Source organism: Camelus bactrianus, chromosome 4 (genome assembly GCF_048773025.1).
Source record: "Camelus bactrianus isolate YW-2024 breed Bactrian camel chromosome 4, ASM4877302v1, whole genome shotgun sequence".
Classification (NCBI taxonomy): domain Eukaryota; kingdom Metazoa; phylum Chordata; class Mammalia; order Artiodactyla; family Camelidae; genus Camelus; species Camelus bactrianus.
This window is the reverse complement of record NC_133542.1, coordinates 82,848,260-82,872,889: the sequence shown is the minus strand read 5'-3', so window position 1 is coordinate 82,872,889 and position 24,630 is coordinate 82,848,260. Positions and strand designations below refer to the sequence as shown.

At 42.3% G+C, this 24,630-nt stretch overlaps 2 pseudogenes; one reads left to right on the top strand and one right to left on the bottom strand.

Moving 5' to 3' along the window:
- LOC141577535 (inner nuclear membrane protein Man1-like) overlaps window positions 1-22,226 on the top strand; it is a 45,122-nt pseudogene extending 22,896 nt beyond the window's left edge.
- Window positions 3,340-10,111, bottom strand: LOC105074283 (zinc finger homeobox protein 2 pseudogene; annotated as a pseudogene).
- Window positions 22,227-24,630: the final 2,404 nt, after the last annotated feature.

Below are 24,630 nucleotides of genomic sequence, written 5' to 3'. Positions count from 1 at the left end.
GCTGTGCACCAGAAATTGATGCAACATTGTAAACTGACTAGAATTCAATAATAATAATTTAAAAAGTCAGAGCCAGAGACTAGTGGTGAAGTTGATGAAAAAGCAAGGCAAAATTCAGATCTTTGCCAGGTTTTGAGTAAAAACATGGATATTGATAGGGGAAAAGTTTAACATAAAGATTTCTAATGTGAGTATTTGAAATGATCTAGTTGACTTTGAATACCCTGAATCCCCTGTTTTACAGAATGTCACCAGACAGTTCTAGCAGCCGCTTACTCCCCTGGGCTGGTGAGGCTCTTCCTGCTTTATTTGAAAATAATGTAATCAGTCATTTTCCAAGAGAATGCCTATTTTTATCTGTAGTCCATCCTACCATTTATGTAACTACAGATATATCTCAATTTGACTGAAAGGACCTGACCTGAGATTAAGTCCAGGAGGATAAACTATTTCTAATTCAGACTGGCAAATGCCTGGAATTTGTTTACTGAAAACTAGATATGAGTGGCTGATATGAAATGAAGTTGAGATGCTAAAAATTCCTGAGTTTTACAGAAGAAAAATTAGACAAGCCTATAGAGTTTAAAAAGATGGCATGGGTTTATCAAGTACTAATGGCTCACCTATGTTTAAATACATTAAAGGTAATAAAAAAAAATCCATTGAAAATGACTTTGAGAAACATCATGTTAGGGATGCATTAGCGTGTTTGTAAGGAGTTGTAGTGAAGAAACTCTTCAATAAGGCAAGACTAGAGGTGGAAAGTGTTACCCTTGAACTAGGCTCTCTGATAGCAGTGGGACTGATGGGATTCTGGAGTCAAGAAAGAGGTCAAGAAAAAAGGCTAGGAGTAGTCACTCAATAATCAGTGAGGCTGGAGTGATCATCAAAATGGTTTGGCAAGCAGGTAGCTTTGGCAGTGGCTACTGAGCAAGGTGTCCCTGGGACTGAATCAGTTGGACAATACATGAAAATTCTACTTGAACATTATAATGAAAATGCTGCTTCTGAAAAGTGGTGGACAGACTTAGGGCAGCCGCATTTGCAAACCATGCAATTGGCTCTTCAGCCTGTTCTTAGATATTCAGAAGCCCTAGAAAGAAGGGCAGGCTGGGTGTCTGAAAAAAATGAGACTGCAAATTATATCACATGTACAATATATAAATCTCTTCCTAGCTGTTCACAAAGCAAACAGTGGAATTCCAAACTCGTGATTTTCCTTTTCTGTCTGCCTGTTTTGGAGGCTTTGGGTTTGTGTAGCCAGTGCATACCATGTGTAAGCCAATTTATCTAATAGACTTTACCTTTGTGTGTGTGTAGCCTTTATTCTCTGCCAGTCTGGCTCTGTATGTGTGTGTGTGTGTGTGTGTGTGTATGTATATATAGATATATAGATATATCTCTCTATGGGCTTGAGTTTATATACACACACACACACGTATATATATACATATACATATATCTTACTAGTTCTGCTTCTCTGGTTGAATTCCAAATGATACAGTGGCTCAAAAAGTCATCCTATATGTTACCTGAGCTGCTATCATGAACTTGTATACCACAAAGTTGAATGTACCCAGCAGGACATCACCACCAATAGGAAATGAAATATACAGGATTAGTGTCCAAGTATGTCTAAAAGACCCCCCTAAATTTTATGCTCAGATGACTAATACTCCCAATGTGTCCACTTCCATAGCTGTACCATCATGTCTTCTAGCCAAACTATGATCTCATAAATTGTTCTCATATTATCAATTAACTGGGGAGAAAAAAATCAGTTTTATTTACAGATGATCCAGTCTAAAGAGTTGGCCTCAGCCAAAAGTGGTCATTTCACTCTTAGAGTCCACTGAGGGATACCCGTGTACAAGAGCAGAGAGGGGAATCCTCATACTGGGACTAACATAAGTGCTAAATATGATCACCACCCTTCTTTAAAGAAGAGACCCTTGTGCTATGGCTATATTATCACTTCCATGGCTTGTAGGGGTATATAATGGTTTGTAGAGATGGTTAGATACTTGAAATTCATGATTATATTGGAATATTATTGACAAGAAAGTTTTGGTAAGAAGTTCATGGGTGGATAGCTTAAAATTGTCCAGAATGTAAGGATATTTGTACCTCAGGGGGATGCTCACCATGATTATCACGGCTCTCGGTAATCATGTGAACACGATATTGCCTCTGTTGGTATTATTCAACCACTATTCTCTGCACTCCACATTTACTCAATGGACTTATGAATGAAAGTGGCTCTGGTGACAGTGAGGAGAGTTAGTATAGCCTCAAAGATGGCTTTCTCTGAGTGCTTCATCTGCGAGTAGCAAAAATTAGTTCCATCACAATAGAGTCTTATATCCCAAAGCCCTTAACTGGCAACTCATGTCAGGTCAATTACATGAGACCTCTTGCGTAGAAGAGAAGGTGGTTTATTTTCACTAGAATAGAACAGTAATCTTTGCAACCTGCAAGAATATGGATTTGTCTTCCCTGCATGCTTTATGTAATAATTCTCTATGTGGATTACCATTTCCCTATTCAATATCATGAAATTCACTATAACATTGTTTCTAACCAGCAAACCATTTTACAACCTATCAGGGATATTGAGATCTGCTCTTACGGGATCCAGAGAAGACAGAGCTGGAAATAGATAATCAAGAGTTGGAAGAGATGATGTGGTGTTGTGGAAAGAACTTGACTCTCAGAGCCCAAGAAAGTGAGTTGGTGTCTGATTTCTATAATTTTTTTAGTCTTTGACTCCTGGTAAATTATATATCCTCTATGGGCTTGAGTTTACTTCTCTGTAAAATATGTAAATAGTAATTCATGAGATTGTTGAGAGTTAAGCAAAATACAAGTGTTAATAGATTTAGCACATGAAAGATAGTTTTTTTAATAATTTAAAACAGAGCAAGTTGTAAGTATTCAAACTCTTCTCAACATTTGAGGAATAGCAGAGATAAATTTTTTCTGTCAATATAGGTCTCATTATTGCTTTTATTGTCAACATATTTTAATCAAGCCCTTAATATGTTCAAGGCATTGTGATTTTATCCAGAAACAGAAAAATAAACACTCTCTGCAAATTTGTTCCTGTATATATAGTTCTTTTATTTTATTCATCCTCTTCTACATAATGTGTATTTGTAGAACTTAAATATTTCACTGTGTTATGAATACAAATGAAATTACATCAATAGTAGTAATTTAAGTTTCATTGTTTTTGGCTCCGGTGGCATATTGCAAGGAGTCGGTGCCCCTTCAAGTGTTAAACTCTTCAAATTCAAAAAATATTAGATAAATTGGAAGTTGAGGATTTGCAGATACTAACTACTATACATGAAATAGGTAAACAACAGGGTCCTACTGTGTAGCACAGGGAACTATATTCAATACCTTGTAATGGCTGATAATGAAAAAGAATATGAAAATGAATATATTTATGTATAACTGAAGCACTATGCTGTACACCTGAAATTTACATTTTTTACAACATTGCAAAGTGACTATACTTCAGTTTTTAAAAGTATGGACAGTTCAAATTTTTTTGGTGAATTTCAAATATATATTTGAAATTTGACAGTGAAAAGTTAATTTATTTTGTTCTCTTGCTTTGTTCTGTGTCCTCTCATAGCTGAGAGAGTTAGTTGGAAACCTGGCAAAATAAATGGGGAAAAGTGGAGTAGGAAAAAAATAGGGAGAAAACACAAAATTACATATACTCATGCAATCTCTATTATGTCCACTATATGGAAAGAGATGGCAAAAACCACATATATTTATAATAGAAATATATATATATTCATATTCATATAGAGCAAGTATTTGTATTGAAGTATTTAGAAATAACTTTTCAAGAAGACTAAATTTAGGGAAATATATTCAATGTCTTCAATATTCTTTCTCATGGTGAAAAAGAATATGAAAATGAATATATGTATATTCATATATGACTGAAGAATTGTGCTGTACACCAGAAATTGCCACAGCATTGTAAACTGAGTATACCTCAATTAAAAGAAAAAAACACTGAATTAAAAAAAAATTTTTAAAGGAAGACTAAATTTAAATTTTTCTAGTAGTTTCTGCGGATAAAGAAAGCAAATCACTTTGAAATGCATCTTTTTGTTTTGGAAATAGCTCCTGGAATAACTGTATGGTCATTCAATACAGAACAAATATTTTATTCATTATTCATAGTCAAGATTCTAAATGGTGGATTGGTGCCAAGTATGAATAATTCAACTGGAATGTTAAGTTTTCTTTTTATAAAGGACTTCTCCATGTTGAAATCTGAACCTCTACACATGGGGAGGGTTTTTGATTCTCTGTTGGTGTTGGAGGGCAAGGGTTTTTATCTCTCCTACAGAAGGAATTTGACAGCAAAGAAGAGCATCAGATAGAAAGTTTAGGGCCTTAATGCTCTGTTATTAACTGTGGTGAAACCCCGCAGTGAACCTAGGAAGAGAGATAACACTGTTGTGAGAAGATGAACTACATGCACGAGACTCAGAGAAAAGAGCAGTTTAGGGCAGAGTCAACTGATGATGGTGGTTAAGAAGCTGGTTGAACATAGGGAGCAAGCAAATGTCCTTTTGATGATCCTCAGAAACAACAGGGAAACATTCTGATGGAGGGCTTGGGTCCCCCAAACTTACCCATTTGCCCACTCTCAATGTCAGCACTGAACATCCCAGAAAACCCTTCAGTCTTTGGAAGAGAGAATGTATGTTGTTCTGTGGGGACTCGGTGCTATTTTAGAACATTATGCTATCATGTTTTCAATTAGAGGGAAGCTGGAAGAAAGAGGGGCTAGCAAAGAGGCAGGCGGATAAGTGGGCTTAGATTAAGGTGGCAGTAGGAATATGAACATTTTCAAAAGGGAGAGTTAGGTGAAAGAACTTAGACAAAGTAAAGGAAACAACATAAGTTACCTTTCCCTTTTTATTCTCAAAAAACAAAACAAAACAAAACAGGACTCGGCAGGTATCATCAGCTAATGTCCTATAACTTCAGGCTATGTGACAAGTGGTCCCATTTAAAGACATAGTGAAGACTTCAGGGATCTTTCATGATATGACTTTGTATTATGATGCCATAAAAGGGTACAAACCAGCACTAGCGTCTCATGACCTTCCTTTGCCAACAATCCCTTGGAAAGCAAATATTTTCTTTGCGTGTGTACACTGGTGGTGATTGACAGGAGAACATCGCCTGGCTGGTTAGAGCAGAAGGGAGCAACAGCACACATTTTTTTCTTTTTAAAATAATTTTTGGGAGGGGACAGGAAGGGTAATCCAGACATGAAGCCTCCAGGGTCAGGGCCCTTCTTCTCAGTGCCCACCTACCCCCAAGTCTCACCTTCCCTGGGCTCTTCCAGGCCACGCTCTGGCGCCTCAGCCTTGGCTCCCCTCGAGCGAGTCTGGTGCAAGACGGAGCGCATGTGGATCTCCAGGGTGGAGCTCTGGTTGCAGGAGACCCGGCAGACCGTGCACTTAAAGGGCTTGTCTGTGGCCCTGGCGGTGGTGGGCGCAGTGCCGGCTTCTCCCCTGGCAGGGCTGGAGGGGTCAATGACAGCCTTCCTCATCTTGTGCAGGTGGGAGACTGGGTTATAATGGACCAGGAGGATGTTCTGCGTGAAGGACTCCTTATACACAGTGCACTTACAGGGCCGGGCAGGGTCAAGAAACTTGTCCCAGGCAAAGCTGGTGTTCTTCCCATAGGTCAGAGGCTGGTGAGAGTCAGCCGGAGCTGGCTCTGCGGGGAGGGGCTCCCCACCAGCCTCCTCTTCCTCCTCAGTCATGGTGTGTGGAGGAGCCACTTCGTCAGCTTGGGCCTCAGGCAGAGGGGCTGGAGAAGGGGCTGGAGAACACGGCTGGCCTGGGCTTCCCGTGGGCTTGTTGGGGGCCTCGGCTGAGGGCGGGGGAGGCTCACGAAGAGGATCAGGACTGGCTTCGGGGTCAGGTGAGGGCCTTCTGCTGCTTGGTTTCTGCTGGGTGTGGGCTCTGGCCCAGAAGCAGGAGGCTCAGGGCCATCACCCAGGCAGCCCTTTGACTGTCAAGGTCATTTCTACAGTTGTGGCCACAAGCAGCAGCTTCTCAACACACTCGGGCACCACGCTGTGCAGGCGGCTGAGGTGGAAGCGGAGGGCGGGCCGCTGCACGGGCAGCTCCCGGCACAGCGGGCAGCGGTGCCTGGGCCGCACTGCATGCCGGGAGGGGGCGTGGGCCCCCACCTGGTGGCGCTCTGGGCTCAGGAGACTGCAGTAGGGACAGCAGAACATCATGGTCTAGTTGCTGCTGTCTCCAGGAGGGCCGGTCTTGTTCTCTGCTCCTTCAGAAGCCAACTGTTCGATCTTACTCTGGGCATCTTTCTCAGGGGTGGGTGGCTCAGCTGAGGGGATGATGGGAGCCTTCCCAGGAACCTGGAGCCGCCCATGGCTGAATCTCAGGGTGCCCTGAGGAGCCGAGAACACCTCACTGGCCGTTGGGCCGCTCAGTAGCAGCTGCAGATGCCGCTGGGCCTGGCTGTCGCTGTGGGTCTGGTGGGCACAGGTGCTGCAGCACCGCCAGGCAGGGAGGCGTCTCCCAGGCACACAGCAGGCCGCGGAACAGCCCCAGCTCTGCCCCCCACTGCTGCCACTCCCATCTCCAGCAGAAACTTACAGATCTGGCTGTTTTCTTCATGGGCTTCACCCCAGGCATGCAGCTGCATCTTCTTGCTGTTGGACTCAGTCACTGATGTTGCAGTGCAGGTGCAGGGGGGTTGGACAGACCCATAGAGAGCCCCATCTCTCAGAGGCACTGGGGAGGGGGTGCCAATGGCCCCACCCCCTCCCTCAGGTGGGCCGCCACCTGGTACTTCTGAGCATGTTTGTCGGTCTTCAGGTGGAGCTGGAGGTTGGCCTTGAGCTGGGTGCCATAGCAGCAGAGCTTGCAGCGGTGGGTGTCACCGGCCACCTTCTTCCACTCGGCCCCCAGGAGGCTCCCACCGACACTGCAGTGGCAGAGCAGCAGCTCCAGGCCGTCTGTGCTGAAGGCCTGGCACACGAGGCAGCAGAACACCTTCGGGGATGGGCTGTCATCTAGGGGCAGCGAGGTGGGCAGCCCATCAGACAAGGAACCTAGGAGCTGACTTGGAGGCAGGTGGGCATCCAGGGGTGGGGAGATGCCAGGGCAGGTGTGGGGACCTTGCAGGCAGGTGCTCCAAGGTGGTGGAAGCCATTGAGAAGCAGCTGCGCTTCCAGGGGCTTGTCTGGCCTCAGTCCGGGGCCAGGCAAGGAAGCCTGAAGCTGCCCTAGGGCCTGCGGTCTGAAATACTGGAAGAGTTCCCGGGTAGGGGGGTGGGCGCAGCCCCGGCCTGGGGCGGGGGTCCTGGCCCCACCAGCCCCGGCAGCAGTCCCAGAGGCAGCCCCTGATGCGGCATGAGAACATTCTGCATGTGCTTCTCTGAGGTCATGTGGATGCGCAGGTTACGGGAGATGGTCTCATAGCTGCACACCTGGTACTGCCATGACTATTTGGCCTTGGGCTCCTGGTCCCGAGGAGGGTGGGAGCACTGCCTCTGGGGGGCTCTCCTGTCCCCCCCTCAGGCCCGCCTGGAAGCCCTGCAGGTGGGCCAGGTGCTAGTCGGACTGCGTGTGGATGTGAGGCTGCCCTTGGTGGAGGTGGAGTAGCTGCAGACATCGCAGCAGTGGGGAGTGTAGCTGTGGTTGCAGCTCCCTCCCTGGGCGCGATGGAGGTGGGAGGGAGCAGCGCCGCAGCAGCTGCGGGTCTGCTGCCCTCGGGCTGCTTCTCCCGCACAGGCACTTCCAGGGTCTGCTGGACTTGTGGTGCCAGTTGCACTTGGGACACTTGAGCATCTTGCAGGAGTTGCATGAGCGTAGCAGGGACATGGCTTGACAGACTGAGGCCCTGGAAGGTTGCTAGGGCAGGGGTATAGTGGTCGGCTAGGCGAGAGGGCTGGGGTGGGTTACCAGGGTCTTCGGGGGAGCCCACAGGGGCAGGGAGAGTGCCCCCTTCCTTGGAAGTGAGTGAGCTTTGGTTGAGCTTTGGTGCCCCTGGGGGAACGAATCTGGCCCTGCCTCAACCTGCTGCCATAGGCAATTCTTTGCCTTGGGTTGGGCTGGGGTCCCAGGTGGCTGGGGTGGTTGGAGCGGAGGATGGGCTGAGGGCCAGGACTTCTTCCACAGGGCCTGAGGGGGACCATCCTTGGTCTGGGCTGCATTCACCTCCATGTTCCCAGGGCTGCTGTCATTAAGGGGTATTTCTAAAGGGAGACAAGCAGGCGATCTTGGTTCCAGAAAGCTTAGGAGGGCCATGTAGCCCTCACCCCATCCCGGAATGTGGCTGGGTTGCCCAGCAGGCCCTGGTGTTGAGCGGGGGCTAGTGTCACCCCATGAGACTGTGTGTGGCCCACAAAGGCCTGGGGCCTCCTGAAACCCAGGTGGCACAGGAAGAGAGCCAGAAGAGCACCCTGGGGTCTCCTCCCCTGCTCCCCATGGGGCCATCTTTGGGATCTCCAGGTGGGTATGGGACCAGCTGGTAGCTCCAGAAGGCTCCATCCCTTCCCTTACAGGTGGCTGGAGATGGTGATGAGGTATCTTGGGACAGAATTTGGTCAGAAGAGCTAAAGCCTTGGATTGGGTCAAAGCCATGTTGGATGTGAAGGGCAGTGAGGTGTGCAGGGGGTGGGTGGGAAGGAGGGGTGGGCTAGGCTCTTTCTTGATGCCTGCCTCACCCCAGGGGAAGCCCTTTGGTAACAGGAGTTCACTGTCATCTAGCAGGGACGGCTTGGCCACCAGGCAGGCCTCACCTCCAGCTGTGAAGAATAAGTGTTCGCTGAGGTCCACAGGAGGGAGCCCTCCTCCTTCCTCCTGCTCCTTGTCCTCTTCCAACCTCAGGTCCTTTGATGGGAAGCCCCCACAGCCAGGCTCTTCTTGGCGCCCCCTGTCTCCTTTGGTTGGATGAGGCCACAGCCTGCCTCCAGGGGAAGGCCCCCAGCTCTGAGGCCCTCATGCTCTCAGAGGTGGAGAGGGCAGCAGGATCTGTGGTGACAGGGTCTGAGGGGGTGCTGGGGGAGGAGGTGTCCGGAGGCGGGGACGGGGCATTGTGCCCATGGGACGGGGTGATGCCGGAGGTTGAGGATGCATTAAGGGTGGCCATGGCAGACGGAGGAGAGCTGGGGGTTCATTTCAGGGTGACAGCCAGGACCACCTCAGCTGGAAGCAGGGATGGGAGTCAAACCACAGCCACCAAGCAGCACGATGTGGGGAGGGGAAGGGGTGACTCTTGGAAGGGACTTCTCCGATGTGTTGATTCCTTTTTCCCCTCCTCCTCCCTCCCTCCAGAGCTCACTCCGGGGTGTCGGGGTCGGAGATGGAAAATAATAAATAAATTCACAGCAGTGAGGGAAGTGAAGGAAAATAACCAATGCTATTTGGCCCTGGCTGAAGTGTTTTCCTGGCTTCGTGAGGGGGTTTACATTGATTCACCCTGGGCACTCGCTTGCTCCCTGCTGCCACCTCCTTCTCATCCTCCTGGTCCTCCTCCTCCTCCTCCTCCTCATTCACTGGCTGGAGCTGAGGCATCCCACACCAGCAACAGCACATTTGAGATGCATTTCTGGGCCAGAAAAATCTACTCACACATTCAGAAACACACAGCAGACACTGTATTCTGCCCTCATACACAATTACACACTCACATTCACACACACATACACAGGCACACACTCTCACACAGTCACACACACACAGGCACACATTCATACACACACCTATAGAGGTATATGTATATAGATAAAGATCTTTATCAAAGTCAAGCTGGCTGTGAGCACAGAAGGTCTGAAAAGGAAACAGAAAGAAAAAGTCACCTTTGCTTCGTTGAATTTATATGAAACCCTTTTGACAAGGGTATTGATGTATCCCAGGTAAATAATTTCATCTCCCATGAAATCCTGTTGCCCCTACAGCAATTACCAAGGGAACTTGTATCTAGTGGTCCCCGGGAGGTGGCGGGTGGCAAGATATCAGCTCCTGTGATCAAAAGGGGACTTCTAACCCTTTAACAGCTAATCTCATGTGAGGCACCTGACTCTCCAGGTTCCTCTGCTAAAGAGAAAATTATCAGTTTAAGCCTTGGGCAGAGACTATCCTGCCTTTAAGGAAAGGACAAAAGGTTGGGAACAGGGAAGAGAAAAAGATATTGAGTTAAATGGGCCCTGCAAGTAAATTGATGATTCTGGTGTGAGCGTGAAAATAGGAATAAGAATTTGTATGTAGGTACAAATGTGAATGCAGTTTTATATATATTTTATTTATTTATTTATTTATTTATTTATTTATTTATTTATTTATTTATATATCTCTGTACATATGAATATAGCTATAAATACAAATACAGGTTAATCTAAAGAAAATAGAGAAGGAAACCCCTGGTGGAGGGCTGGGGCAGGTTTATCTGTGTTCTGAGTGTAGGGCATGTGTTTTGCCTGGGGACTTTTAAGAGTTAATAGTCTTAGGTGAGTTAAAAACAGTGAGACTGAAAGGGACTTTAGAGCTGTTGTTTGACAGATATAGAAATCGATGCCCAGAGAGGTGAGAGATGTCCATATACCAACATTAGTTGTCTTAAACGCTAATCTAATAACATAGCATAATAATCTGTCGACTCAAGGAATAGGAGGCCACACACAAAGCTCTCCGAGAGGAGGTTCACAGATTTAAGGACGTAATTTTAGCCCATTGGAGACCCCACTTCTTATCATCAATGGTGGATCTGGCATTCTGTTCATGTTTTTCCCTAAGGAGTGGAGTGAGTGACTTGAGGAGGAATTACTTCTAGAATGTCTAGGATGTCTTTCTTCCTTCTTTCTGTTACTGGTGTAAATTGCCCTCTGAGTTCTTCTGATCAGAGAGAGTTGCGTGTGGACACCTGGTGTGCATTTTGATGACTGCCCTGCTCTTGGAATTTGCCTTGGAGCCTGCATCTTGGAGGGAGGTATATAAATGTGGTACTGTTGTTAAAATGGTATAAATTACAGGGTTCTGGGAAGGTCACAGCTCAGAGGGAGGGTGGGTGGTACAATCATCCCACAGTGGCCAGAAGGCTCCAGTTTACCCTCTCACAGTTTTCCTTTCCTGGTCCCCCATCTCCCCTCCAATGTTCTAGTGATTACAAACTCTTGCAGCATATCCTCTTCACTTTCCCTTCCCTCTGGGGCCAGTTTTGTAAATATAGCTGACAGATGCCTGGCATTTTTCCTTTAGCAGTCTGTCTCATCTGACAGATGTCAAAGGTCTCACCATTGTGATATTCTTGTTACATTGCCTTTCTCCCGCAAACCTGTAATTTTGAAATCAATGGTCTGAGTTTAAGGTTTATTTGGAACCTCAAAGAAGGTTTAAATAACTAGTTGCTTAAAATATGAGTGAATACTAATAGTAATATGCTATTTCTTCCTCCTCTGCATCCTATCAGGGAACTTCCATGCTCTCCATTTAAGCCAAAGGATTGACTCTCTAAGGATGGAATTTTAGGCAGCATTTAGTTCTGGTAAAGGTGATATTTTCAGGCAAGTGGATATCCAAGGCTGCTGTAAATCATACCAACTTTCTATAGTGTGTACTGTGTTTATTTACTTACCCCAGGTGCTTGACATAAGAATGCATATGCCTACCTGCCTTCAGAGGCACTTCATGGCAGGGTACAAAGGTGGGACATGTGACTTTGGAGCCTTCTCCACTGCAACATGAATATAGTACTTTCTCTGTCTGCAGCAAGGGCTGGCCTTGTCTCTTTCCTGTTCTCCAAAAAGTGGCTCCAAAAATGAAAGGAGACAACCGGTACTGGAGAGGAGTTCCTTAGGAGGACAGAACAGGCAGGAGAAAAGAGTGGTCCCAGCCCACGAGCTCCCTCTGCTGACCTGTCCATGGCCACGCAGTAGAGGAGGGGCAGCCTGAGACAAAGGACTTCTGCACTGTGCTCCCCACCATGCTGCTTCTTGGGGGGGGGGGGGTAAGAGGAGAAGCAGGGGGGTGGCATCCCTCAGAGGGGATGTGGATTAGGATTGACTAAATAGGAAAGGACAGTCTGTCCAATTTGTGTCTTTTAGGAAGTTGTTCTCAAGGGTTGTCATTCCAGTCAATAATGTCATCAAAATAAGCCCTGCACACAGGTGACATAAAGAAATATCCAAATGGAGTAGTTCCTGAGGGTGCACTCAGCAGTGGTAATGATAATTCATACTTATTAAGCACTTTATATATATGTGTACGTTTCTGTGCGCATATAAGTACACACACATACACAGACACACATGCATAATTTTATGTATATAAATTTTACTCTCCAGAAAAGCCTAGAATTGAAAGTTGTGTTACCCTCCTTTTACAGGTAAATACCCTAGGATTAGTGATTTGTTCAGGGCCAGTCCAAGAATGCTAGAACTAGCATTTGAACCCAGGTCTGTTAATTTCCAAATTCAAACCTTTTCTTTTTGATATTCTCTTTCAGATTTTGTGAGCGCAGGCTGATCCCAAGACAACTCGTCGACTGCAGCTAAAGTGAAGCTAGTCCTCCGCACAGAGAAAAAGGGACGACTTCTGTGCAGACAGTGCACCAAGAGCTTTTACATATCTTATTTAATCATCACAGCAACCCAGTCAGGGATTTGTTATTGACTCCTGTTTGTGAAGCGGTACAGTACTGATTCAAGGTACACTGTGAATTAAGGATGGATATGGTAATCTGTAAGTCACTAGTAAAAAGTAACACACAATGAAAAGGCCGATAGAATAGATACAATGGAATACTACAAAAATAATACATAAGAAGCCATGAAATGTGGAGCAAAGGAAAAAGAGGACAAACAAAAATAAGTTGTAAGACATGAGTCAGCCATATCAATAATCATATAAATATTGATAGAATAAAAATTCCACTTACAATGCAGCAAATGTCAGCTTGGGCTTAAATATTAGACCCAACAAGACAACTGATAGCTGGGTCTTGTTTTATAATGCAGTCTGATATTAAACCATTAAAAATAAGGATGCAGAGAAGTTGGAAATAAAAGGATTGAAAAAACAATCATAAAAAACATCACTTTAGCTATGTTAGTATTAGAGTTCAAGTCAGTAAGTAGTACCAAGAATAAAGAAATTTGGAGAGTTTACAGAGCCAGATTTAGAAACTTATTCCAATGTTAGAATAATTAAGACAGTGTTATATTGGCCTAAGGATAAACAAATAGATCAATAGAACAAAATATGGTGTAAATCTACATGCACACAGTCACTTAATATTTTTTTACAAAGGTGCCAATATAATTTAATAGGGAAAGAAAAATTCTTATAAAAATTGGTGTTGGGGCAACTGAATATCCATAAAACCCAAAACTTTTATAGGTACTTCACACCATGTATGAAAACTAATTTGAGACCTATAATAGATCTAAATATGAATGCCAAATCACTAGAAGAAAACATAAAGGCAAAAAGTTATGACTCCAGGGAAAGCAAGGATTATTTAGACAGGAAACAAAAAGCACTAACCCAAAAAATAAAAATGTTAATGGTAAATTGATTTTAGCAAAACTAGATGTTTTAATCATTAGGCATAATTAATTAAATAAATAAGCCACAGACTTGGAGAAAATATTTACAATATTTTCTCACAAAGTACTCATATATGGAGTAAATAAATAACTCATTTGTAATGAATAGTAATTCATTCTTAAGTGATAATAAAAAGATTAAAAACCCAATTAAATACATAATGTAGGTGAATCTGCATTTTGCAACAGAAACTAATTGGTCAAGTCAATAAAAGTACAGAAGGTGCATAGATCATTTTCATCAGGGAAATAAAAATTGAAACCATAATTACATACCTCTACATATTAAAAAAATAAAACATGTTTTATTAAAAATAAAAGATTTACAAAATCAAGTGTTGGTGAGGATACCTCATATATTGCTGGGCCTGTGTAAAATAGTACAGCCACCCCAAAACATACACCCCCCCCCAAATTGAGTGTGTATGGTCACAAAAAGGTTTGTACTAGAATGCTTATGGCAGTTTTGTTCATGAAAGACTGGAAGCAACCCAAATATTCATCAACAGGAAAACAGGTAAACAAATTGCAGCAATGGAACACTACTAAACAGTGAAAAGGAATAAACTACGAATAGTTTCCAACACATTAGTGACTCTTTAGAAGTCGTAGTTGTGTGAAAGAAGCTAGACATGAAAGAATACATACAATATGACTCCATTTATATGAAATTCTACAACAGACAAAACTGTTGGTGATAGAAATCAGACTTCTGGGAAAAGAGGTTAGTTGGAAAAGGACAAGAGGCAGCATTCTGGTGAGGTGGAAAGGTTCTAAACCTTGACTAGGACAGTTGTGATTATGTGACTACAAAATGAAAATGCTATTGGTAGGGATTTGCATTTTATTCTATTTTAGTTATCCCTCAAAGTACTGGGGAAAACTCAAAATGCTACATAAGTTAAAATGAGATTATCATTGAAAAATATCCATTGGAAAGAGATTGTTGGCTTCTTTGAGAACATGTGGAATCAGAGGGCATAGAGAGGAGGAAATAGGAACACTGAATATAGTCAGTTATTTTAAGAATATTGGCTATGAAGGAAAGTAAGACAGACTTGGTGGTAGTGGAAAGGAAATATATATTTATGTTTATTCTTTGGACATGGGAGAATAAAGATGCCTGACAGATCTGAAATTATCTTTTATTTTGTAGTTGTTATTAGAAAACTAAAAACCTGAGGACAATTAGGGCATTTATTTTTTAGTACAGTTTCAGATTTGCAGAAAAACTGAGCAGTTAGTACAGAGTTCCATATACTCAGCCCCATAAACTGAACACCCTACCCTGCACTCAACTTCCCTTATTATCCTATCTTGCATTTGCTACAATTAATGAACCAACATCAGTACATTATTACTTACTGAAATCCATAGTATACATTAAAGTTCAATCTGTGTTGTACAGTTCTGTGGATTTTGAAAAATGCATAATGTCACGTATCCCCATAACAATCTCATGAGGAATAGTTCCCCTATCCTAAAACGCCCTGCGTGTGCTTCACCTGTCCATCCCTCCTCCATGCGCCTGGGTTCCTGGTAACAGTGATCTCACAGTCACCACACCTTTTCCTTTTCCGAAATACCATGTTGTTAGAATCATACAATATGTCACCTTTTCGGACTGTCCTTTCTCACCTAAACGTTCCCCGCTGTATATTTGTAGCCAATCCTTTCTCCTACCCCCAGCTTCAGGCAACCACTGATCTGTTTTCGTACCACATGGTCTTGTCTCTTCTAAAACTTTTATGTGAATGTGATCATACAACATACAGACTTATGTGAATGGCTTTGTTCAGCAGCATACTATTTCTCAGATTTATCTCTTTAATGCATGTATCCATAATTTGCTGTTTTTTACTGTTAAATAGTATTCCATGGTATGAATATACCACTTCTGCTTGTCCTTTTACCTGTAGATGACATTTGGAGTGTATCTAGTTTTAAGCTATTATGAATAATGATGATAGGAACGTCCACATAAAAGGCTTTATGTAACCATAAGGCATCGTTAGGTGAACAATTTAAAATTGTTCCATGCAGACCACAGAAGAATATATATTCTTCAATTGTTCTATGCAGTGTTTTATAATAAATCAAGCTTGTTAACTGTAATTAGAATTCCTATGCGCCCTGGCCGGCGCGTGCCCGCGCGCGGCGGGCCGGCGGGCGGCGGCGGGCCGGCGTCTCCACATGGGACTGGCGGAGCGGGCCGCGCGCCCTCCCCCCCCCCAACCCGGCGCGCCCCTCCCACCCGGCGCTCCCCTCGCAGGCCGCCTGCCCGGGGACCGCCTACGCCCGGCTCCGCGGGTTCGGATCCCGGCCGGGCCGGCGTACAGGGGGGCGGTGGCCGGGAGGGCGGGCCCGGCCGGGGAGCCTGAGGTGGCGCGGAGCCTCGCCTTCCTGGCACGCTGCCTTTCCAAATGCTCCCACGTCTCCTCCCCCATCCCACTCGGGTGACACGGCCTCCGCCGACTCCGTCCGGGCAGGGTCTCCGGCTCCCCCGGCTCCGCTCAGAGCCCTGAGGTCCTCCGCCCGGGCTGAGTGTAGCCATGAATCCGGTACAGAAAACTGGTCCGAATCGGAATTCCTAATTTCCTACCCGCTTCTACTGCAGCCTTGCTTGACTGCATCTGGGACTTTGGCAGGGGTCTGTGAAAGCCCCCAAACGAAAACTTGTTTTGTCAGTTTACTAACAGGGGGCACTTTCCCCTGACTTGGTGAGGCGCTTTGAAAAGTAAAGGTGCCTCGGCTACCTTTCATTCCCTGACTTAGTGAGACTCGATTGTCTCTGGTGTTGTGTGGGAGCGCTGTGAAGCAGGATCTTTCTGATTCCTTTCCTGTTATTTTTTCTTTTGCTTGCTCATTGGAAAAGGTTCAGGAAAGGGAAGCTGGTGAGGTGGAATTAGAAGCCTGCTGCATTTGCAGCAAAATTCATGTTCTTTCCTTCAATGCAAGAAATGCTAAAATTCAATCTTCGTATTAACTTTTTTTTTTTTTTAAGGATACAAGATGATTTGTTGAGAGCAAGAAAAATGAACAGGAGACAAGATGGAGTGAAAACAGCTTCAGTGGTTTTCTGATTGCTTGATTCTTCTTCTAGCCTTGTTATTTTTTCAAGTTCTAATTAGACATATCCTCTCTTTTCAACATTGGGAAACTGAGATGGAAAGTAATCTGACTAGAAAAATGTAGAGTCCAAACAGGGCTCGGCCCTGAAAGGGAACTGCATCTAGAGTTTCTTAGAAATGTCAGATTTTAATGTTTGAAATATAATTTCTAGTCGGGTGGGAGAAACTTTACATTTCTTTAAAGAGTAATTGTTCAAACATGTTTATGAAAGGCTTGCCGTGTGCCAAGGAGCATATGGTCCTTTCACATGTATATTCTACATCACTTAGTAAGAATTGCCTAGTGAAACTTGTAAAATTGCTTGTTGGTGTCCTAAATTCAGTAATTGTAGTCATCTAGGAAATATGCTGGATTTGAGCAGGACATATTTTAATCACCTGAGTATTACCATTCAGAAAAACCCTCTGGCAAGTGGAGAACGGTTTATAAAAACCTTTATATTTGAGCATATTTTGCAGCTGTTATTTGCAAAAGGGGACTAAAAGTGTTTGCTACCTTTCTGTGATTAAGAAAGAATCCAGAGAAGATTGATTTGAAGATCAGTTAACTTTGCAATAGAAAAGCATATGTTCTAATGACAAGTGCTGGTACTAAAAGTGTTGCAGCATTTTGCATAAGCTCATTTAAGCATCGTGAGAATTCACAACTGACAAAATAGTCAGGTTTGCTGACTCAGGGTACATTGCTGGAGGGGGTGGGGTCGGGTAGGAGGAAGCTTAGAGCGCTGCACGTTTTGAGTTGGGTGATGACTCATCCTGCCCACCGACTGCTACGTGGTCCTTATTTTATACACTGTATTTTTTTTAAATGGAAGGCTAAAATGCTGCTGTCTACATTATAATTCTCTCTCATAGAGGAACCACAGTTTTTCTAAAAAAATAATGGATTCTTAAATTGCATTTTAAAAGGATATCACATATCCTGCAGGTGGAATTTTGTAACATTTGTTGGGAGGAAAGGTAGAATTAATGTCTGGCCGGTTGCTGCAATTAAATATTTGACACTAAAAAATTTTTTTTAATTGATACTAACAGCTCCTTGATTATTATTGGGAGAGGTTTCTTATCAATTATTTACAAAGAACAGTACTTTTATGGTGTGGATAGAAATTAAATTTTTTTTCATTGGTAATGTGAAAGTTATCTTTATAATGTCTAGAAATTAGTTTAAATAAGTTGCAAAAGCACAGAAATATTTAATCAGATACAGCTCTGAACCTACTGAGTATTTCATTCTGATGGAATTATACATCGTGCTTTCTCCTGATCTGTAGGAATTTGCTGTTTTGATAAAGACAGCTTGAAATAGGTATTGTTATAAGCAGGATTTTTCATCAATCTTTTTCTGAGATAATCTGAATGTACAGTTCCAAATTTAGGACTTAATGTTGAAATTTGGTAGTAAAATTTTGACTGATTGTAGAAAGCCATTGTTTATCAGGTTGGCATAAAATAAGATTACGGAGGGAAAAAAAGATTGAGAATAGCAGTTTGTTTTAAAAGTAAGAATAAAAACCTTCCCACTCCCACGTTTTTATTTGTATGCTTATCTTCTCAAAATGATTTATTTGAAGAGTTTTGTGGGCGTTAAAGTGTATTAATGTAAATTAAATCTTTAGAGAGATTTTGGAAGAATATTACATGACTTCTATAAAGGAACTTTAATGACATTTAATTCAAACTTTAAAATTTATTTTTTACTAAAGGAAATAAAAAATATAAAAGGATTGTGGAGTTTCAAAGCATCCTATCATTTACAGGTTGAACATGTATTTCCAGTTTTTTTGTTTTTTAAGAATATAGGTAATTAGCTGTCATGCTTAATTCAGAATTTGTAAACAATGTGGACATCTTAGCCTGTCTTTTCTATGAGGTTTTTCCTTATGAAACCCTGAGCCTCACCACTGCTATCCCGTTCTTTGTTTACCTTGCCCTCTTGAACTTTGTAGTTCTTTGTAGCATTGTCCACTCCTTCAGCCTATTTTGCGGGTTGTTAATGTCACCCTGAGGCCTGGTAGCGGGGAGGGGGTTTCAGTTGGTTTCATTGCTCAGAGCCCTGACTGAGACTTTACAGAAACAATAATGTTACTATCGCTGGTGACTTTTTCCTGGGAGTTGCTTTTAATGTGGAGTTGATGCATTTAAAGTTAACAGTGGTGTGGGCTTTGTCTACCATTGTTTTTTTTTCTTCCATGAACTGCATATTTGGAAAATATAATGTACCCCTTTGTCTCACGTACCTGTCAGCCTTTTAAATCCATTTCTGAAAAGTACAGAAGTTGAATGTTTATATAGCAAATTACATTTTCCCATTGATTTGCATTTAAATTTGATACGTCTTTTTGTGGGAAAATAAATGGTATCACAGAAATTGTTTGTTAGAATCCTAATGTTTACTTCAGGGAAGAAACTACTGTTGCAGAACGTGAGAAATCTGTGTGCATTTAATTCTGTACCACCATAAAACTATAAAATGTTAGTGTTTACAGAGGATTCAGGACATTATCTTGCCCTAGGTACATCATTTGACAGCTCAGGAAACTGAGGCCCGGAGAGATCTAAGACCTTGATACTAACAGTATGATTTCTGGACCAGCAGTATGAGCAGCACCTGAGAATTTGTTAGAAGTGCAGAATCTTAACCCCATCTCAAGACTTAACTGAGTTAGAACCTGCATTTTAACTAGATTCTTGGGTGATTCAAATGCACATTCATTTCTAGAAGCACTGCTGAGTGATGCTTACACAGTTGCTCAGCCGGTTAGTGACTGATCTGGAAAACTGAGGTCTTCTGAGTTGCTCTTTCCATTGGCCCCTTGAAAAAAGTTAAAAGGAAAATTGAGGATCTAATGTTGTCCAATTGAACTTTCCGTGATGATAGAAGTGTTCTATTTTGTGCTGTCCAATGAGATCACCACTAGCCACATGTAACTGCTGAGCATTTGATAGGTGGCTAATGCACCTGCAGAACTGAATTTTTGACTTAATTTAATTTTAATTTATACTTAAAGAGCTGCATAAAGTTAGTGGCTACTATGCTGGACAGCACAGATTTAGATGATCTTTGCCTACACTACGTTTGAAATCTAAGCCTTAATTTATAACTGATAAGGCATAATTTAATAATTTCCTTTTCCATTTACAAATTGTTAAGATGGTAGGTTTGTTAACTACCTGCTTTCCTAGTATGCCCAGATATTACTTTAGTAATTATTATAAAGCAGTGCCAATTTTCTGGTTGATACTCCTGTGTTCAATATCGTAGATAATCTAGGTTATAAGAATATAAATTTTCCCATTTGTCTCAATAAAGATATTTTCACTTGGACTTTAAAAAAATAAAAATGCCTGTTAAGTAAGTCCTCCTTAATTATCGTGTGGATAGCATTGAGAGTTTTCTCCTCTGACCTAGTACTGCCAGGCTTTTCGGCACTTGGTGATAGCTGCCAGATTGAGCTGCCATTTGTTATGTTATTTCCAGGTGCAGAAACATTGAATGGTTCTTAACCACCCATCTTATGCAGTGGGAGATTCTAACCCTAGAGTAAGTCAGACTGGCCGGAGTCCAAATCCCAGCATTTACTATAAATGTGGTTTCCTCGACCTGCCTCTAAGCATTGGCACATCCCAGAGGTTAGCCCTGGACACTTTCCCCCTCTTCTCTTTCTGTATTTCTGTAGGTGGTCTCATTCAATTTACTGTTTTAAATACTATTTACATGTGACTAATTCTCAAATTTATGTTTCTGATTTAGATTTCTCTCCTAAATAAACTTAATATGTCCAAAATAGAATTCTTTCTCCCATATTGTTCTTCTCCCAGTCTCCCCCATCTGAGTAACTGGCACCTAGGAGTTACCCTTAAAACCTGTTTTCCCCTTATCTGCCATATCTAATCCATCACCATGTTCTCTTGGTCTCCAAAATACCATTTGGATTTGTCCCCTGTTTTACACCTTCATTTCTACCAGCCTGGTCTCAGTCACCATCATCTCATATGGCCTGCTGAAACAGCTTTTAATTGTCTCTGCTTTCACTTGACCATCTTCTTCAGTCCATTCTCCTCCCAGTAGCCAGAATCATCTTTTTAAAATGTAAATGAAACCATGACACTTGTCTGCTTAAAATCCTTCAATAGCTTTCCTTTGCTCTTAGTTATAAGATTCAGAGTCACACCTCATGTGTTTGTTTCTATCTGTCCAGTCTCATCCCCACATCAGCCTCTGCTCCCTTTGCTCAGGACGCTTTCGCTATACTGGCATCTTTTCTTTTCCTCCAAAACAGAAGTTCTGTCCTACTCTAGGTTGTATTTGCTTTTCCCTCTGTTTGGAACGCTCCTATCCCAGCTCTTAACAATTCTGGTTTCTTCTAATCATTCAGATTTCAGCTTCCTAGATGGCCATTTCCAAGCCACCCAGTCATAGCACTTGGCCAAGCCTGAAAGTTATGCTACTAGTTTACTTGTTAGTCTTTTCTTACTAGAATGTAAAGTCACTGGAAGTGGAACTTTAACTGTCTTACCTCCACTGTACTGTCAAACAGTGCCTGACACATACCATGTGCTCAAGTCAAGTTTTGTGCACTGTGCAAAATGATTGATTCCCTTAAACTTCTAAAGTGGAAAAGTGCATTAAAGATTGCATTGTGGTCATCGTGACAAGTGATTTTGGGTTTCTGGCTCACAAATACATTATTGATACCATTGTAAAAACTTAAATAGGATCTGAGCATGAGTGTTAATTTCCTAATTTTGATTGTTGTATTTTGGTTATGCGGAAGAACGTCTTGTCTGTAAGAAATGTACTCTGCTATCAAAGGGCTGGGAGGGAACGTGTAATGTACTTGTTAGTCAGTTAGCATTATTATTTGAGAGATGATCATAGGCTTTGGTTTACAGACTTGAGGTTCAAATCCTGGCTCTCACTAATGTGTAATTTTGAATGCATTATTTAAGTTCTCTGAAGATCTTCAGACCCATTTTGTAATGCTGTTGGGAGGATTAAATATAAGAGTAGCACTCTCCCACAGAACACAGCCTCAGTCAAGTTTGCCGTTGTTCCTTCTATTCTGTTAAAATTCAAATATTAAAAAGCCCTATTCTTATGTTCAGTGCTGTGACTTCCTTTATAAAATAAACAATTTTTTTTCATTGATTACTTTTATAATAGCTGATAATGTAGGCAAAATGTGTACCAGATATGTTATTTCTGTCTTCAAATTAGAACTTCCAAGCCATATTCCATAAGATAGATTTTTAATATCCTAAAACTGTATACTTTCAAAATAGAAAGTAGAGCACTTCAAAATGATTTCAGTTAAAATGTGTGTTTATCTTGATTAACATTTTTTTTTTCTGTTTTCTTGGGAAGTGTCAATGAACCTGTGGTATTTAAATAAAATGTGTTAGTTTGTATTATTACTGATGTAAACGCACACAAAAACTGCTTAGCGAAATAAATCATTACTTAAAGTTGGTGATTTATTTAGTTTTCTCTCTTTTTCCTTCTCTTTACTCCCCATTGATGGACATGTTATTAGTAAATATAGTGACCAAAAAAGGAAAAAGTGTTGAAAGATGACCCATGAGCCTTTAATTATTTATCACAGTCTGTTTTGAGTAATATAAACCACTTCACTAGCACCGCAAACCTTGCAGCTCCATGGTTCAGTTTACCTCCTTCTAGCACTTTGTGCCCTTGGATGTTACTCTTGCATGTGCTGTAAACCCCACAATCCATTCATTTTTTGCTTTAAACAATCAGTAGTCTCTTAGAGACGTTTAAACATGTGCATTGTTTTTTTTTTGTTTGTTTTTTAGGCTTCTTATATTTTCCAGTTACTTATTCTTTCTGCAGATCTGGGGTTCCGTCTGTTTTTTTTGTTTGTTTGTTGTTTTTTTTTTTCCTTCACCCTGATGAACATCTTTTAGCATTTCTTGTAGTAAAAGTCTGCTGGAGACAAATTCTTTTTGCTTTTGTCTCTTTGAAAATACTTTTACTTCATCTTCAGTTTTGAAATGGATTTCCCTAGATGGAGAGTTCCGGGCTGATAGTTTTTCTCTGGGCATTTGAAAGCTGGTGTTGTCTTCTGGCTTTCATTGTTTCCAGTGATAAGTCAGCCATGGTTCCTAGTTCTCCCTTGTAGGTACTTTTTCTCTTTTCCATAGTTGCTTTTAAGAGTTGCTCTCCCCGCCCCCCACCCCTGCCATTTTCAGCAGTTTAACTATGATGTGCCCAGCTATGGGTTTCTTTATCCTGCCTGTGGTTCATTGAGCTTGTGTGTCTGTGAGTTGAGGTCTTTGGTCAGCTTTGGAAAGCTCTGTCTATTATCCCACCACATACTCTGCCATGTCAGCTTTCTGAACCTTGGTGCTCTCTGCTTTGCAGCCTAGCTGCCAGCTCTTTGGATTGCTTGGATGTTTTCTTTGCTTTCCAGTACCGCCTCAGGTTTCCTTTACCTCATGTTTTTGCCCATTTTCTTAGGAAGAACATCATCTGCCTTACTCAGAGTGCCTTAGGGAGGGGGAGTTATCTCATAATCCCTGTCTTGTCCTCCACCCTCAGATGACAGCTGTCTTGGGCTCAGTGATGTGGGCCCATTTGGTTCATGAGATTTTCTCTCAGCTCTCCTGCCTTGCCCTCAGACTTGCGCAGTCAGTGAAGACCCACGGGGAAGAGTTGGCAGGTGGGGCTTGTACCTGGACTTCCTCTGAATCCTAGTCTGTTACCTGAATCCACATGCTGTCATTAAAGTTTGTTTATACATTTGTCTGGTTCTTCTTAATCCTGTTAGTGGAAGATTTCTTGTTCTCTTACCACTTTGCCAGGAATAAGAATAACCATGGTCTCTTGTCTTATGAAGGGCTTTACAATTTCTGGAATTTATTTAGAGTTCTTTGCATCATCAGCTTTCTGAAGGGTATTTTAAAAACTACAACTTTGTGACTTACTCAGTTTATCATGGTTTATAGGGTTGAGAGTAATGGTGTCTTGCCACTTTATGCATTCCAGTCAGAAGTGGAAATCCTGAGCCTTTTACTAAATTTACATTTCAGAGCTGCAAGAGACCATGGAAACCATGTAATTTAGATACATCATTTTCCTGATGAGGAACTGAGACACCGAAATGTGACATGCTTTGATTGCACAGCTAATTTAGCCACAGATCCTGGACTAGACTTCAGATCTCTTTAGTTCATGCCTGTTTGTTTTTCTTTAATATGGGTTTAGTGAAATCAGGCAGGAATTTTTCAACAGTGACAAACTGTAGTGTGAATCCGATAGGAAACTTAACACTAATTTTTATCTTGCAAGCTTTGTGCAAGTCTGGAGAAAATGAGAAGCAAAAAGAGAGAGGAGAAAGGATATTTCAGATAAGTTATATGCCATTCTTATTATTTTTTTAATTTCTAAATTTTATTGAAGTACAGTCAGTTTACAGTGTTGTGTCAATTTCTGGTGTACAGCATGTTTCAGTCATACATATACACACATATATTCCTTTCCATCTTTTTTTTTTAAAAAATTGGGCACTCTCTAATCAAGCATGTGGTTGTCTGCATTTGATGAGGGTCCAGAAATGTTCTGTGTGGCCTTGCACAGTGTGGCCCTCTTTGGACCCTCAGCAGGGTTCGTTAGCTCAAAAATGACAGCAGTTCTATTTGATGTAGAGTCTGGAAAACTGCTGCTAGATGGCATTGACCCTACTAGGATGGACAAAGAACAGTAAAATCAGCAAGGTCAAGGCCTTGCATATTTTCATGATACCCACTTGGCATCACATGGACTAGTAAGACATTTTACAGAATCCTGCTCATCTGGTTATATAGGACACTGTTTCAGCGGCACAGACCCTCTCCCCTACCTCAGCAAACA